A 16,425-nucleotide genomic window follows, 5' to 3' on the forward strand; every position below is an offset into this window, starting at 1 on the left:
TTCAAGGTAAAAATTCATGAGCAGCCTGAGTGGAGCAGGCGAAATTTAAGAATTAAAGGAATTTGTTTCCCTTACCTTTGTGATACTTTCCATTCTGAATAACTCTGAAGGTGTTTTATCTGAATTTACAGAGAAAAAAAAAAAAAAAAAAAGTTGATTGGGGTGGGGAGTGTTTAAAATTACAGAAACCAAGGGAGAGAAGTTTCGTTCACAGTGAAGGAAAAGGATATTCAGGACCAGTCCAAGATATTACTTTGCAAAAATCACTTTTGCCACTGCTCTAAAATTTGCATGAAGCTCAGGGTAACTGAACGTTGTCTTCACATTATATTATATAATTGTCTTTTTTAGGCAGATATATAGACATTTTCCTATACATAAATGTAACTTTCTGGCCTAGATTACTCTGCGAACAGAGAAAATATTGCTTCCTAATCAGGTAGCTTTTAGGAAATCTCTAACATTAAAGCCAGATTTTAATTTTTTAAAGTTATATGTAAGATAAGAGATGAGAAATCTGTATAGAATCATTTCATCAAGGCATAGGCACAAGGCTAAAAGAGAGAGTGGAATTTCAGGAACGAATGAGGAGAATTGGAGATGATGGAATTTCTGTGAGGGGATGAAGAACAAATTAAGTGACAATACTGAGAAACAATGAAATGGAAAAAGATAATAGAAAAACCAGGCCAGCCCTTACCTGTTTTTCCATAAATTTAGCAACGTAATTTCAAATTCAAGAATACAACGACTCACTTAAAAGAAACTGTTATTTTTAAACAACACTTGTCTACTAAAAGTCTGAAATTAAAAGAAAAAAAAGAAAAAAAAAAAAAGTGGGCTTGATCCGATCAATACAATTGTATCCATTACAGTTTCGGGGGTGACCTTTACATCAGACCTTTGCATCTCTGGAGCAATTCTGACTGCACCAGTTCTATGTCAGCAGAGCTGAAAAACGTGTAAGAGAAATGAATTCAGACAAAAGGTGTAAGAACTCTGAATTCTGACCAAAGGAGTAAGAGCTCTGAATTCCTACCAAAGGAGTAAGAACTCTGAATTCTGAGCAGAGCTATGAGATGGGGACCCCATTTCCTGCTCTGAGCTCTCATCCCTCAATAACCCAGCATCTGCTGGATCCCAGCGTTCCACTGGAACATGAGCTCCAAAATCCATCCAAGTGTGCAAAGGAAATTCAGCCTCACCTCCAGGAAGGTAAAAACAAGCCCAAGTGCACAGATTTTTGTGCTGCTGCAGCAGTACCCAGCTGTCCCACACAGCACATTTCTCAGACACACAGAGAGCGACTGAGCACTAATATTTCATGAAGGTGTCACTTTACTCCCCGCAAAGGGAAGTGAGGAGTGCAAGGCAGCCCTGGCGTCTCCAGATTTTCCAGATAATTGCAGGAACCTGTCACAGAGTGCTGCCTCTCACTGTGCTACAAACCTACGTACAGATACATGAGTTAGAACTCAACGTTTTAATGCAGCTTGAATTTATTTCACATCAGGAAGGATGACTCCAGGTCCCATGGCAGGGGGTGCCACTGGGTGAGTTTTAAGGTACAAACGCAACTCCTCCAACCCCAGCCATTCTGGGATGTGTTAAAGGAGCACAGGGAAAGGGCAGAAGGGTTTTGTTTTGCCATAACCTGAAGTGAAGAAGCAAAACAAAACAATTTTGCTCCACTGACTTCTAAAGATGTGTCAACCCAAAATTTGACCCGACAGTCTCTTGTTACATTTTATCAATCTGCACACATTCTTTTTTATCTGTACTCTTCCCATCCAATGTCCATAGCACAGTTTGGTTTGTGTCCCATCAAACATTTCCTCAAGCAGTGTTATTAATCTAAATTCATCCAAATGCATCTGGCGTGACAAACCTTTCTGCAATGTAAGAACAGAATTCTTGATTGAGAAGAAAGTTTTAAAAGTGTCTTCTACTTTCTAAGGCTCTGGAAAAATTATTGGGTTTTTTACAGAAGATCCAGTCTTTTAAAGTAATTCATCTGCTTTTTAAGGTGGGTAGAACAGCAGAAGCCCAAGCTGCAAAATCCCCTTCAACCTCAGTAAAGCTATCATTTAATCCCATGCTGTGTTACATCTCCTGCAGCAAGAGAACAGGATTTAAAGATTGCATTTGTGCACTTTTAGAACTGTTCTTACAGTCCCAATCCATCCCCCACCGCTTTTTCCATAATTATGACAATGAAAATATACAAACTATAATAAGCATGGCCCAAATGTTTGACCAAAACATAAATATCGCTTTAAAAATATCCCTGTCCTGTTTCAGAAGGACGACTAATCCCAGATAACAAACCTTTCCCAGATAAAATGGAGTGGGAATTTCCCATCATTTTCATGTTACAGTTGCCACACTCTGATCCCCGCTGTAAATCCACCACCACACGGACACATTGGACAATGCTCTGAGGCACAGGGTGGGATTATTGGGATGTGGTGGACTCAGTGATCCCTTCCAGCTCAGGGTATTCCATATATCCATAGGATATGGATATCCATAAGGATATCCATACACACATCCAACCCACTCCATAAGGATTTGCACACCAGGAAATGCAGAGTGAGGCTCCATTCCCATAATCCAAACACGAGCAGGGCTCACCGGGGCTGAGCACGGAATAACCAGAGGCACAGCAGACACCTGACAGCAAACATCCTGCCCCAGGGCAGCGGGCATCAGGAGTGAGGCTGCATTCCCACAGCAGCTGCAGCTCCTGGAAGTGCTCAGGTTCCCCTTGGAGCTCTCACAGTCTCCCAAAGCCCATCAGCTCTGGAGCACAGACTGGCAACCAAACATCTCCCAAGGAATCTCAACGGCGGCTACTCATTTGTCCAATTATGCAGTTAAGTCAATGTGGAAAAGATCCTACATCCTTTGACATCTGCTTTGCTTTCTGTTCCATTATAAGACAGAAGTCCTGCTTGTTTTAATAAAAAAACAAACAAACAAACAAAAAAAAGCCCGCTCACACAGGGAATAAAAAAAAAAGGCAAATTTTTAATGAACCATCCAGCAAAAGACACTTTTCAGCTGGTTCTAGCACTGGTAACCACAGCCCTCAACACAAGTCATTTCTAGAAAAGTGTGTTTCCCAGTTATCTGAGTAAATGTGTATATATATATATATATTTAAAAATATCAATATAAATTATTTACATTTCATTGCTCAGGGAGCCTAAGGCCATTCAGCCTTTAGCAAGGGCAGCAGAGCCTGAGGTCTCTTCACTCTCTGGAAAACTCTGGAAGTTTTTCCCTCAGTTCCCTGATCAGGTAAAACCAACACCTGGGTGTCCCTATTGTGGACCTTTATGTTTTACAGATTGAGGGTGACTGCTGGTCAAGAAATCATTGTACTTCTCTGAAAGTCACTAAAATCATTAAATAAAAGTCACCACAATAAAAATGTCTCTCTTTTTTTTTTTTTTATTTTTGTTTCCTCAGAGCACCAAGAGCTACAGAGATCCCGAAGACCACTCTACCTTCACAGGCTGCTCCCCTGAATTCCTGGAGAAGGAATAAAAGCCTCTTGCATCACCCCCTTTGGGGCAAAGCACTTTTTTAACTGAAATGGAACCTGCAGAACCCTCCTTTCAGACCACTAAAACGCACACACACAAGGATTTCTCAGAGGACGATGCAGGAGCACAAAGGAAGAGGCAATTTGCCCTCACCCCAATGACCAAACCTCCCAGGTTATAAAAGTGATACAGGCATCGCTTCCTAAACTGTAAACTGATGAGTGTTTCACACAGGCACTGCTTCATCCCTGTGCCACAAACGTTGGAATCCCAGAATATTGCTCCAGACCCACTTTGCAAACCATTCCTTGTAAACAAGAAGTGAGCTGGGAGCAAGGGAATGGATTGGGGGAGGATATTCTGCCCCAGTGACACATTAATGCAAATCAGGGGGAGGAGAGATGGGTTTTTCATCCCTCGCCAGTGTCTCATCTTGCATCCAACCATTCAGCTGGAAGATGGGAGCCACTCAGCAGCTTGAAAATTGGGATTTTATTGGTCCAGAAGAACAGAGAGTGTAAATATAAATACATATGTAAACAGAGAATTAAAGCACTAGGTCTCCTAAGGACGGAACAGTGCAAAGAAAAGTCACTGCCCATTTCCGACTGACTCTGTCTGAAGATGAAAAACCGCTGTAAAAAACCCCCAGTCCCTCCTGGCAGCAATTCCCACCCAGCTGGGGCTCAGGAACAAGCAGGGTGTGTAATAAGCTTTCAGTAGTTGCATTCTGAACAAATGAGTTCATTTTCACTTCACCAGGTGGAATTCAGAAATCGTCAAGACAGCCATTTGTTGTTGAGGTTTGAGATTAATATGAAACCAATCATTCCATATTAAAAATTCCATATGTTAATAATAATAATGCTGTTTATTTTGCTTCTATTTATCCCCCCAGATTGAATTTAATCCCTGTTTGTATTGGTTGCCTGAGCAAAAAAATATCTAGAATTAAGAAATAAAATGCTGATGACTATGATTTTAAAATAATCTTGAAAGTCTCAAAATAATCTGCTTCCAGGAGAAAGAGAAAAATGTTGATACTTACAAAGCATTAAAACATTACAAAAATAGAAGCCAGCAATCATCAAAAATTGCCTTCACTTTTCATCTAGCATCTTATACTTTTGTGAAAATGAATTTTAGAACAGCTTAAGATGACACAAAATGGAAGGGCTACATTTAGTTTGGACAACGGAAAGTCAGTGAAAAGTAAAAGCTTCAACATTACCAAGAATTCTTAAACAGAAAACATCTGTAAATATCTTAAACTTCATAAATAAAGTATTATGGATGACTCTGCTAAGGAAAATTTCTGCAAACGTCAGTGAACTGTATTAACGGTTTTCTTCTATTTAATGTAATGCACAAAAAAAGGATTAAAAAAAACCGGAGAGGTGCTACAGAACAAGAAAATCTCTTTCTAAATACATTTTTCTGTTGGAATCACAATCTCAACATGAGAAGCAGTTCAGACCCATTCATCCAGGTCTGCATCAGAGACAAAATTAACAAAATTCTCTTAGGACTGCCCCAAAGAACCGTCTGCACGATTCCAAAGATCAGGATGGATTTCGCTTCATTGAAAGAACATTTTAGAACAGAGAAACAGATTTAAAATGTGCTGAGATCTCCTAAGGTTACCACAGGACAGAAAAACTTCACTTTTCAAACTCGGGTTTGTCAGGGTAAAAATAATCTTCATTAAAACAATGCAAAAAAAGAAAAAAATATCCCAACACATGACTTGAGATTTGGTTACGTTGGTCATGGGACAAATTTCTGGGTCTGGTCATAGGATTCTCAATTTCTTACTTAGGGCTCTGGACCAGCAATTTGCTCCTGATTTAGAAGAAAAACAAACCCAAAGTGTTCTCTGTTGCACCCTCAGCAAAGTGGGAACATTCACACCTCAGCTCTCCTGGCAGAGCTGAAATTCAAATATTCTCAGTTCACTCCTCACTGGCACATGCCAGTATCACAGGAGCTCTTTCCAATACCAAACCTGTGCCTACAGTGCTTAAAAAAAACACCCAGAAAATTGTCATGTTTGACCCTTCTTATTCTAGAGTGCCAGGAAGAAGAGAGACAGCAAAGGTGAAGCTGTCACTTCCCACTGCAGCATGGAAAATCATGGATTTGGCCATCTGGAAGTTCTGGTTGAAAAAAAAAAAAAACAACTTTGGGTGCTCTTGGGGTGCCTTGTTATAGCACAGCTGCATTTTTCAGGAAAATAAAAGTGTCCTTTGAAAAGCTGTTGGTGTGACAAACGATCCAAAGAAAGATTAAATAACAAAGTCATCATTTGTACCCCTTCCATCACAGCCATGGGAAGCATGGAAATTTTGGGTTCGAGTAGCTGTTTACCCTCATTTGGGTTTTTGTTAGACTCTGTCAGGAGCTGTAAACACATTGCCTCTGTGGGCAGAAAAACTACATCTGCTGGGCGTTAATTACATAAAATCCTGAACCTCACAAATTGTTTCCATTGCAAACTTAAAACCCGTAAAGATACTCACCGGAATTTTTGGCAAGAACGGTTGCAAAGAGTTGTTCCAGAGACTGACTTCAAGTTCTTTTCTTCCACTTTTAAATTTGATTTTTAACATGGGTCTAACCAAACATTAGAAATTCAGACCCCCGAGTCATCCTCTTTGGGAAAAGAGTAAATTCACTGTTCCAGACCACTTTGATTCCAAGGCTGTGGGAGAGTATGGGCCCGATTGGCTTGGGGTCTTTTTAGAACTGGCACAAGATTCTCCTTAAACAACAAACTAATTGTAAAAGGAATTCCAGTGGCCCATTTAAAAGCCAGCTGCTCCAGAGTTACTCACAGTAGGAAAAGCATTCCTGTGGTCTTTATTGCATCCCACACCAGTATTATGAGCACATGGCCACTAAGCTTTTAGAAATAAGATAGTGATTCAGATTACAAAATCAATTTTTTCCCTGAAAACCAATGAGAAACAAGGTGACAATATTTCTTTGATAAATAGACACCCCAGGAAGTGTTACTCTCTTGGAATACTCCTGCATTTCCACATAAGTTACTGTTGGTCCTTACCTTGAGAGCACAGAGCTTCAGAGCTCCTCTCCTCACCACACTGGGATGATCGTTTTACTTTTTTTTTTTTACAAATTTACTTTTACTTTTTTACAAATTTACTTTTCCAGAATTACTATTCCTGAATAAAAGCAATGATCTGAATTTGTTTCAGACTAAAAAAATGCCTGGTTTACACTAAGCTCCAAGTGTTTTGAGAACAGTTCTTTTCATTGAAATTTGTTCTCAGCCTCGACTGAAATCATTTTGCATTTATTTGATCTGGTTTAAAATATTTCTCTGGCATTTCTCTTTCCTGGTTGCTTCTGCCCATCTCCTTGATGAAGACCTGCAAAGACACCAGGCATGAGGATCTCACTGCACAAACATCAGGGTCCCGGATGTTGTTGAAGCAGGACAAACTTGATGGGTTTTATCATGGGTACCAGCCCAGTGCTGCTTCTGCCTTTTTCAGTGCTCAGCTGGCCTTTCTCAGACAGAGACAGCTGCCCATCATCACATTGTGACTGCAGGGATTGAAAGGAAGGAAGGAGGGAGGGAGGAAAGAAGGAAATTTTTTTCCACCAGTTCTGGAAACGCTGAAGCAGAAAGTTGTCCCTCCTGTTAAGAACTGCCCCTGTCCCACACAGAGCGACAGGGGAGGTCCCTGCAATGACACCAGGGCTAGGTGTCCTGGTCACCTACTCCTCACACCTCTGTGGCACCTCTGCTGCCACCACCAGCCCCTTCTGCTGTGACATCCTCCAGCTGACCCCATCCACCCCTCCAAAGCTATGGGGAGCAGGAGGCTTCTGGAGGATGGGGATGCTGCAATCCATCCTCCTCCTCCTCCTCAGGACCAGCTCTGGGAGTGAGTCAGTATGAGCTGACAGATTTCCAGGAGCCTGGTGTCACCTGTGGCCGTGGATCTGCCTGCGGGGTGACCCCGGGGTCCGACCTCGGGGGCACGGAGGAGCTGCCATCAGCTATTTAAAGCTCATTACAATATCAATGGCAAGCTCAAAGGAGCTGCCAAGTCCACTTAATCCCCAGTGCTCAAAACATACCTTCCGAACCCAAGGCGTGTTTATCTCCATCCTGCTCAAGCCAAGCTGGCTGGTTTTTCCTTCTCCTCAGTGGAATCTTTGCAGTTATTGCCCAGTTAGCTCGAAATCTGTTCACCAGCACAGCACCTCTTCATTTTCCCCTCTCTGCACACCGTGAATGGTCCTCTCACTCGCCACATCAGAAGGAATTCCTAATAAACACTGCCGTAATCTGTTTACTACATCCTGTTTATCTAGTTTAGGCTGTACTAAGCATCCCTAGCAGCTTAGACCTGCTTTATGTAATCGGGCTGGGGCAGTAGCTCCCACCGTGCTCACAGACCCAGAGCAGCTCTTCCAAGTCCCTTTCCAGCTTTGTTTTCAGAAACTAATATAAAAAATCCTATATAAATATACAATATAAAAATCCTATATATATATATAAGTACGTATAAAAAATTCCAATACACCTTCCAAGTGTTCACCTTTAAGAGAGTTCTTGCAGGGAGAAATATAAAACACAGATTTTATATCTATTTCTGTAGTTTAAGCATGGCATTGAGCTTTGATCCTCCTTTGAAAGGGCCTTGCTAATATGAAAACGAAGGCACAATAATAGATCTTGTCTCTGGCTGGAAAAGCCATTCAGGCACTGTTGTTTATTATTTTCCAGGGAAATTATAGCCACAGACACTTCAAGGGATTGTAGGCACTACTCAGAGAGGTCAATTTTCTGAAAGAACAAGCAAATGGATTTACTACACTTCTCTCTCACAGAGTGTTTGGGTACTTTGCAACATCCACTGATGGGTGGAAAACCCCACTGACCTCTGCACTGCCCTGCACTGCAGTGTGGCTGGATCCATTTCCTAAATTCAAGGTGTTCGGGGGGTTTTTTTCCTGTGAATAATACCGCTACACGTCAAAGCAGCAGCTTGCTCTGAGTGCAGGAAGGCCCAGCTAGGGCCATTCAATGTAAAAACATGGTTTAAAAGAGAAGGGACTTTCTACCAAGTCTTGTAGCAACAGGACAAGGGGCAATGGTTTTAAACTTAAAGCGGGAATTTTTTATTGGATATAGAAATTGTTCCCTTTGAGGGTGGGGAGGCACAGGGTGCCCAGAGGAGCTGTGGCTGTCCCTGGAAGTGTCCAAGGCCAGGCTGGATTGGGCTTGGAGCCACTTGGGATAGTGGAAGACATCCCTGGCCATGGAAGCAGGTAGAATAGGATGAGCTTTAAGGTCCCTCCCAATCCAAATCATTCTATGATTCCATCTCCTGTATGAACTCTGTGATGACATTTTTCCATAGAGAGGAGAGGGGAAAAAAATAGAAAAAATTGAACAAACCAACCAAATAAAATTAAAATATATTTTGGAAAAACTGAAGTTGAAATCATGGCTAAACCCAGACTGTTACAGTTAGAAGCCAAAAGAAGTAAAGCCCAAGTGTTAAACCACCTACTTAAACCTGGCATTGTACATCCACAGGTGCAGAAAAGCAACCACAGTACAAAGCTGTACCATGGCTGCTGCTCCTCCACCAGGAAATCTTCACTTGAGCAATCCTGAGAAATCATTCAATAAGAGAACAGAATTCCCTCAGGAGAAAACAGATCTGAACCCCGAAACCTGTATCAACCCTCAGAAACTGAGGCAGCCTTCGCAAAAACATTCCGCCAATAAGCCTGCAAAGGCGACACAGAGCATTTAGGAGGGAAAGGTCAGTAATTCCAAATCCAATCACGGTGATCCAGCAAACAATTCTGCTGCTGAATGCTTTAAAAATATTGGTTTCTGAACAGCTGCAACGCAACAGCTTTGCATGGGCAGACAGGTCACAGCTTTTTTTTTCACTATCTCTCCTGGTGCCACTTTGTCCTTTGTTTGCAATCAGATAAGGACAGAATTTAAACCCATTCTGCTGGCAGCCCAATAAAATCTGAACTCTTTAGCCCCCTTCTGTAAATAAAATATGCATGGAGTTCACTGTGTGGTTTTAGCCTCTTTAATAACATTTCGGACAACAGATCCTAAAAGTTTTTAAATGTTGTTATTAATTCCATTGCCACCAAGCAATCTGGGCTGAAATCTGGAAGTAGCAATGTTTGACTTGAGGGAGAAGCTCAGAAAAGAACTCGGGAAGGGAATTTAGAGAGCCAGACAGAAAAAATAATAAATCATCTTGTCAGGAGTTAGCCAAGACCTTTCAGACACACACTGCAAAATGGAACCGTGGAGAAAGGGCACAAATGGAAGAACATTCCCAAGGAAATCAATAGGCAGGAGCAGGACATCCATTTCCCAGCCTGTGCTGACTTCAGCCCAGCTGGTGCGCAAAACAAGACATCAGAAAGAGAGTCAGGTTCTCCCCCAGTCAGGTCTTCCCCCCGTCAGCTTTCTCACACAAAGCTGGGAAGTTTTCAAAGACCCCTTCCCTGTCTTTTCCCCTCAGTTGCGTAAAGATCTGACTGGCGGGACCACAAAGATTTGGGATCAATCCAGGCCAAAAGCAAACCTCAGGATAAGTCAGGGGTGGAAGCTGACAAACAGGAATGTTGTTTTGTTGTTTGTTTTTTTTTTTTTTCCGCAGGACAAGGTGCTAAAGAGAAAAGTTGTGTAAACCCTGAAGTAAAAGTGGGATTAATTTGATGTCTTCACCACAGCCGCTGTAAGAGGCAGGAACCAAGGGGTGAGACGGAAAGGTGGGGAGGGAGTAGCTGTGTCTGCAGGGCTGATCTCCACAGGAATTCCTTTATTCCCTGTGTTGAGGGGTGGAATTCAGGTCGCTCAAGCCCATCCATCTTCTGCACTCCTTACACTGCTGTCCATTCTGCTCTGAATGACCTGATGAGCAGTTTTCTGTCCATTCTGCACAGGATCGCTGTGAAGAAGGGGCTGCAGGAGCTAAGCTGAGCTGGCAGGGTTTGCCCCTGTCCCTCAAGGTGTCCACTTTCCCTGGAATTGCTGCACCTGCAGGTGGGACGTACTCAATGCAAGACAGCAAGTTCCACAAGGGAGGGATGTGCTGGCACAAGGACGGGGCATTTTCCTGCTAAGCAGAGCTGCAGCCTCCCATTTACAGAGTCAGGGAAGATGCTAAAGGCACAGAAAATCAGAGGCTTCAGTTCCCACCACGCTGCCCCATGGCTGCCCTTCCCCTGCCCTTACAACAAGCACAGCAGCGCCAGGCTGGTCCAAAGGCAGGGTACTCATGGCAAGTTCCCATGAGCAGTTTGGTGAGTTGATCACACAGTTACCAGCCCCTAAAGGCCTATTTCCAGTGCTCTACATCCACCTACTCAGCAAAGTATTTTGAAAGGCAAATACCGCACAGCAGAAAGGCGTGTGAAGAGTATCACAGTTCTATATCAATTCAGATGGTCCTGCACCTCATTTACCCCTCAAAACAATTCCCCCAAACTGTCACTGTTAACAAGCTTAATTACCAACCTGATTATTCTTCAGGCTTTTCTTTCCCACTTGCAGACAGGATGTTTTTCACCATGTGACTGAAAACAGAGAGTTTATGCCTACAGGACTGGTCTTCCAGTTGGACCAATACCGAAGTCATAATTTATCTCTCAAATCTGAGAAATACATTTCAAACCTTTAGGTCAGGCAGAGAAGAAGAGGACTCCACCTCATCCACAGTTTATTGCTGGTCTATTTGCTATTTTAGACAAAGAAAACTGAGTACATTTTTCTGTACTAGTTCAGCAGTGAACTCTCCACTGGGGCACAGGAAAAGGATAAAATACTCCTGTGACTACACTCAGACTTAATTCAAACATTTTACGATGGCAGCTGCACCCTGATTTCAGAGCTCAACTTCCACTGAGCGAGAGATCCCTACAGGCGAAACCTTAAAAAGGGCATTTTTGGTAGAAAACATCATTTAAGGATTGTATTAAATATTAAGTAAGGCTCTCTAAACATAAAATATTTTTATTTTCCATGCTATTGTTTCACAAGCTCACTCTTCACTTCCTGTGAGCACAGATCTGAGCAGAACTGCACCATGCACAAACACTGCAATTCTTTAAGCAAGTCTACTCATTGAAGTGACTCCCAGTTAGATCTCCCCTGTACATCAATAAACACACAGAGTAAATTCAGTGCAAAATAGGAGCTACAGGCAAATGTTGCAGTCAGTTATTTCTCTGAATGGTCCAGGTTAATGAAATCAAGCAGACATTTACAGAAATCATATCATTCAGAGGCTTTAGGAACTCATTACTCGCAGCTGTAATCCATTTTCCTAATCCAGTGATTGGTATTGAGCAATAAAACATTTTGGTCATCTACTGCAAAAATGTTTCATAAGTGATTATTTTATTTGTTGATGCTATAACAACTGAAGTAATGCACAGTTAAATTATTTGGGGCCTAGCATAACTAGCATCGTTTGGGATGTTTCCCATTTTTAACCAGTGAACTCTGCTATCCAGGGTATGAGGATGGATCTGAAAGCTCTGTACACTTCTGCATTTAACACTGCCAAGCACAGACTGTCTGTAAGAATTCCAGGAGATTTTCTGCAGCACAGTGCTGCCATTTCACTGCAGATGATGCCTGGATTTTATTATCAATACACCGGCAAAATTAGAGCTTCTGCTCACAAAGCAAGTTTCCTTCTCCATCCCTTGAACCTTTCCCTTGCAGCCCGACCTGCTCTCCCCAGGACAGGAGGATGTTCTAACTCTACCCATCCTCACTTCCCCTGACAAATCTCAAATTCATTTTCATGTTACAACCAAGTTCATGGAGGGGAGGGAACTCACAAGTTTTTAGGTCTGACAACTGCCCTGAATATTTGAATCCCTCTCTGGGTCTGATGAGAAGGAACACAAGTCATTAGCACGGATACTGATGGAAAAGTATCTCAGAGGTCCTTCCAAGCAATTTCAGGAGCTGCTTTGCTTGTAAAACAAACTTGTTCAGTCACAGGTTTACGTGAAATAACAGCTCTGTCAAACTAGCACTCGGAGAATAAACCACAGATAAAAATACAAAAGAAACGGAACTGCTATTGAAAGGTTCTGAATGCTCCTCATGAGTTGAAAGACAATGATGTGATTGGTAACAGGCAAACTCTGGATGGAGTTTCAGCAAGTTAATTTAAGCCAAACAACTCCTTTAGCTTTGGTTTCAATGGACAAGACTCTGCTCAGCTGCAATTTGGAGCACTCTGTTTTCTTGTTTAGATTTCCAGGCTGGTTTACCCACCCCTAATGAATAATATATTTGCCTAATTAGCCTCTAATCCTTCCCTGAGAATAGACTTGATGTGAGGTGATGAAAAATCTACAATATCAGAACCCAAACTAAACCCCTCTGCATCACCTGCTCCTTCTCCCACCAACTTTCATGGTATTCAGAACCACCAACTCTTTTCAGCTCATGCTCAAAAGGAATAAATATTTTTTTAAAAAAACAGCCCAAAAATCCCCATCGCTTCTCATCAAGACTAAACAAAGGAAGAAAATTGCTGAGCAGCAGCTGTCACCAAATGGGAACTGAGAGATGAAACCACCAAGACCTTTTAAAGTCTCCTTTAAGAAAATCCCTCTCCTCTCTCAAATATGGTTATTTTCAGCCTTTTAAACTCCAAATAACTGCATGACAACTTATCACTATATTTTCATCTACAATTCCTTCCCTGGGGAGTCTGTCAAAGGTTTGCATCACAGAAATCTTTGCAAGCTGCCTTGAAAGCCCCTCCTGCCCAAAGACAGCCTTGCTGCACGCAGATGGAGACAGAAAACCCCTGCCAGGTGTGAACAAAACACCTGGGCCCGAAGTTCTCCTCCCCAGTCCCTAAAATAAGTTCAGGTGGCAGCACTGAAGTGAATTTGGGACAAATTCTGCTTTTTACCACCTCATTCCTGTCCATTAAAAAAAATGGCCCAACAATGGTGCCTGGTGGAGTTACACCGCTTTGCTAAACAAGCTTTTGCTTAATAATTCATTCTATTTTAGCTGGTTAATGTTAAATCAACTTCCAATAAAACACACCTCAAGGCTGGTCAGGTAATTCAGAAAGCATTCCTTAAAATACCCCAAAGCTTTTAGACATATTTAAAAATATAGATACACAGTCAAGAAATGCTTTGGGGACGTTGAGAGTGCAAAACTCAGCGCTCAAAGTTGGCCAAGCTCAATTCAGTATTATTATTATTCAATATTCTCTTATAAATTACCAGTGCTCAAACCATCACAAGGGATTGCCTATCCTTGTCCATGTTTCTCATTTTCAAAAATATCTGCTTACCTGAATATATACTTCTTAAAAAATATATTAAAATTAGCTTTATAGAATGCCCAGTTGTGTCTCCAAGGTACATTCTGGGTTTTCCCTTTTCCTCTGTCATCTACTGGGTTGAACCCTAACCCATGCAAAACTTGGATTAAATTGGATTTCGACAACTGTCCCATATTTTAATTTCTAGTTAAATCTTCATAAGCACGAGAAAGAGACTTTTTTGAAAGGAAAATAAAGAGAAAAGTAAAACATGAGATGAAATGTGACACTGGAAGAATGTGTATTACCATTTGCTTGAGCTCCTAAGAGCTGTCTGAGTTAACTGAAGCAGAACATAAATACAATTTATGTTCTTTCAGGTCAAAGACAAGAATAAAGATTCATCTGCTACCTTTGTAATAAATGATATTCTCAAAGGCTGTAGTCTGGATTTGTGTGAAATTAAATGTGTCATCTGAAGAATGGTCCAAAAGTCCATTATTATTTGCCTAGTTGGTTTCCCACAGGTTTTTTTTTTCCGTAGCAGAAATGCATGTGGCAGTAATATTTTTTTTTTGTCCAGAAAATACCATTGAAAAGAAATTACTTTGAAAAGGTATCTGATAGCCAGCCTACGTATGTTTTAAAGGTAATTAGAATTTTTTTTGTCTTTACTAGGAATATATTATATATATCCAAACATTCAGAAAAGGGTAAAATCCAAGAGCAAACACATGAAAAGGTTTGGGTGGATTTCAAACTCTGTGTGGAGCTTTGGAAGGTCCTCACATGCAGAGAAGTGATACCTCTATGAAATATCCAAATAATTTCTCACAGTTCCCCTTTACCAAAAAAATAAAGTTTCAACCAACTGCTTTAAAGGGAAAAGGAGTCCTTCAGCACCTGAAAAAAAAAGTGTTCAATGGAACAGAAATTCCTAAGAATTCCCAGTGCATTTCAGGATGGAGCTCCATTTATTTCCTAAGCAGCAAACACTTTGTTCCTGCTCTCAGTACCCAAAGTCTCTATACAACACAAATATAAATATAAATATAAATATAAATATAAATATAAATATAAATATAAATATAAATATAAATATAAATATAAATATAAATATAAATATAAATATAAATATAAATATAAATATGTAGCAGATACCCAGTGGCTTTGTGTTTGATTCCATCTTTGCTGGGTTCTTGACCCCAACAAGATCCAGCCCCTTTCCTATTTCCTGATCTCTATTTACAGGCAGGATTTATTTAATATACAGACTGCACATGTCACACACACAAACCTCTCCAAACCAACAGAGTGAGGCTGGTAACAATATTCAAACAGGCCCAGCCACTCAAAACCAAGCCACGGTCCAAACTTTAATCATTATCATGGAAACGCTGCAGTGAAAGGCAATGGAGTCCATGGACTGTGAAAGACATGACAAGAGCACTTTAGGAAGCACACGAAATGAACTCCAGCTGTGCTGGTTCTCTTTAATTTAGAGACAAACCTAAAATACAGTTATTTCCCTCTCTCTTCATCATCCGGTTTCTTTAACATAGGGGTTTCTTTGTTATGGATAACCTGCAAATCTGTCACTCAAAATTATTTTGGCTGTTTTTGTCAAGCTGCACTGAACACATATACGTCTAATGCCTCATCTAGTGTAGCTGCACTGCAAAGATAATTGAGGTTAAATAAAAAGAATTTAGGTTAAAACTCTGAAAAACAGATATGATTGAGAAAACATGCCTTAACAAACAGTTACTAAATGATACATGAAAACAAAGGGTGAAATGCTTTAGATACACCTAATTAAAATTCATTAAAAAATAAGCAATTCTAATAAATTCAGCTTTGGGAGTTTTTTCTTTAACCTCTGATTAATTTACTGGTCATGATGCTAATTATTATGTAGGATTATTATGTAGGATGCTGCCAAGTGCTGTCGATGATATCTATTCCTTTGTAGCACATATTACTGCTCAAAATCTGACATGAGGTATCGCAGAATGAATGAAGGTTTTGGAGAGGCCACAGGGTTAATGGGATCGCTTAGGAAAAATATTCTGACTCAGCTTATCATTAGGATTCCCACTTTTAATCAGCTTTGGGAACACTTTCTCCAGAACAGGACAGAACTCTTTAGGTTGGAAAAGCCCTCGAAGAGCACCGAATCCAAGAGTTATCAGCACCTAACCCCGTCCCCAAGTGCCACATCTAGATGTGTAATGAAAATAACCAGGAATGGTGACTCCACCATTACCCTGGGCAGCTCTCCCAATGCTTGACCACTCTCTTAGTGATTTTTTTTTTTTTCAATTCCCCAGCTTGACCCTCTCCTGGCACAGCTTGAGGCTGTTCCTTCTCCTCCTGTCCCTGTTCCCTGCTCCCAGAGGCTGAGCCCCTGGCTGTCCCCTCCTGTCAGGGAGTTGTGCAGAGGCAGAAATTCCCTCTGAGCCTCCTTTTCTCCAGGCTGAGCTCCTTTCCCAGCTCCACTCCTGGGGCTCCATTCCCTTTCCCCAGCTCTGGACATGCTCCAG

The 16,425-nt window shown here is 41.3% G+C and overlaps 1 protein-coding gene across 14 annotated transcripts in view; it reads right to left on the reverse strand.

Annotated features, from left to right (window-relative positions):
- The window catches only part of ATP2B2 (ATPase plasma membrane Ca2+ transporting 2), a 389,757-nt gene that overhangs the window by 193,348 nt on the left and 179,984 nt on the right, over positions 1–16,425 (reverse strand). The window contains exon 1 of one of the 14 annotated variants that reach the window (XM_066195259.1): positions 76–94. The exons of the other annotated variants lie outside the window; for them this stretch is intronic. The gene's annotated coding sequence lies outside the window, so the exon portion shown is untranslated. Of the gene's footprint in view, positions 1–75; positions 95–16,425 lie in introns of those variants that run through there. 14 annotated transcript variants of the gene reach the window in all.

Source organism: Chamaea fasciata, unplaced genomic scaffold (genome assembly GCF_029207755.1).
Source record: "Chamaea fasciata isolate MVZ Bird 193981 ecotype frontalis unplaced genomic scaffold, bChaFas1.0.hap1 SCAF_13, whole genome shotgun sequence".
NCBI lineage: Eukaryota > Metazoa > Chordata > Aves > Passeriformes > Sylviidae > Chamaea > Chamaea fasciata.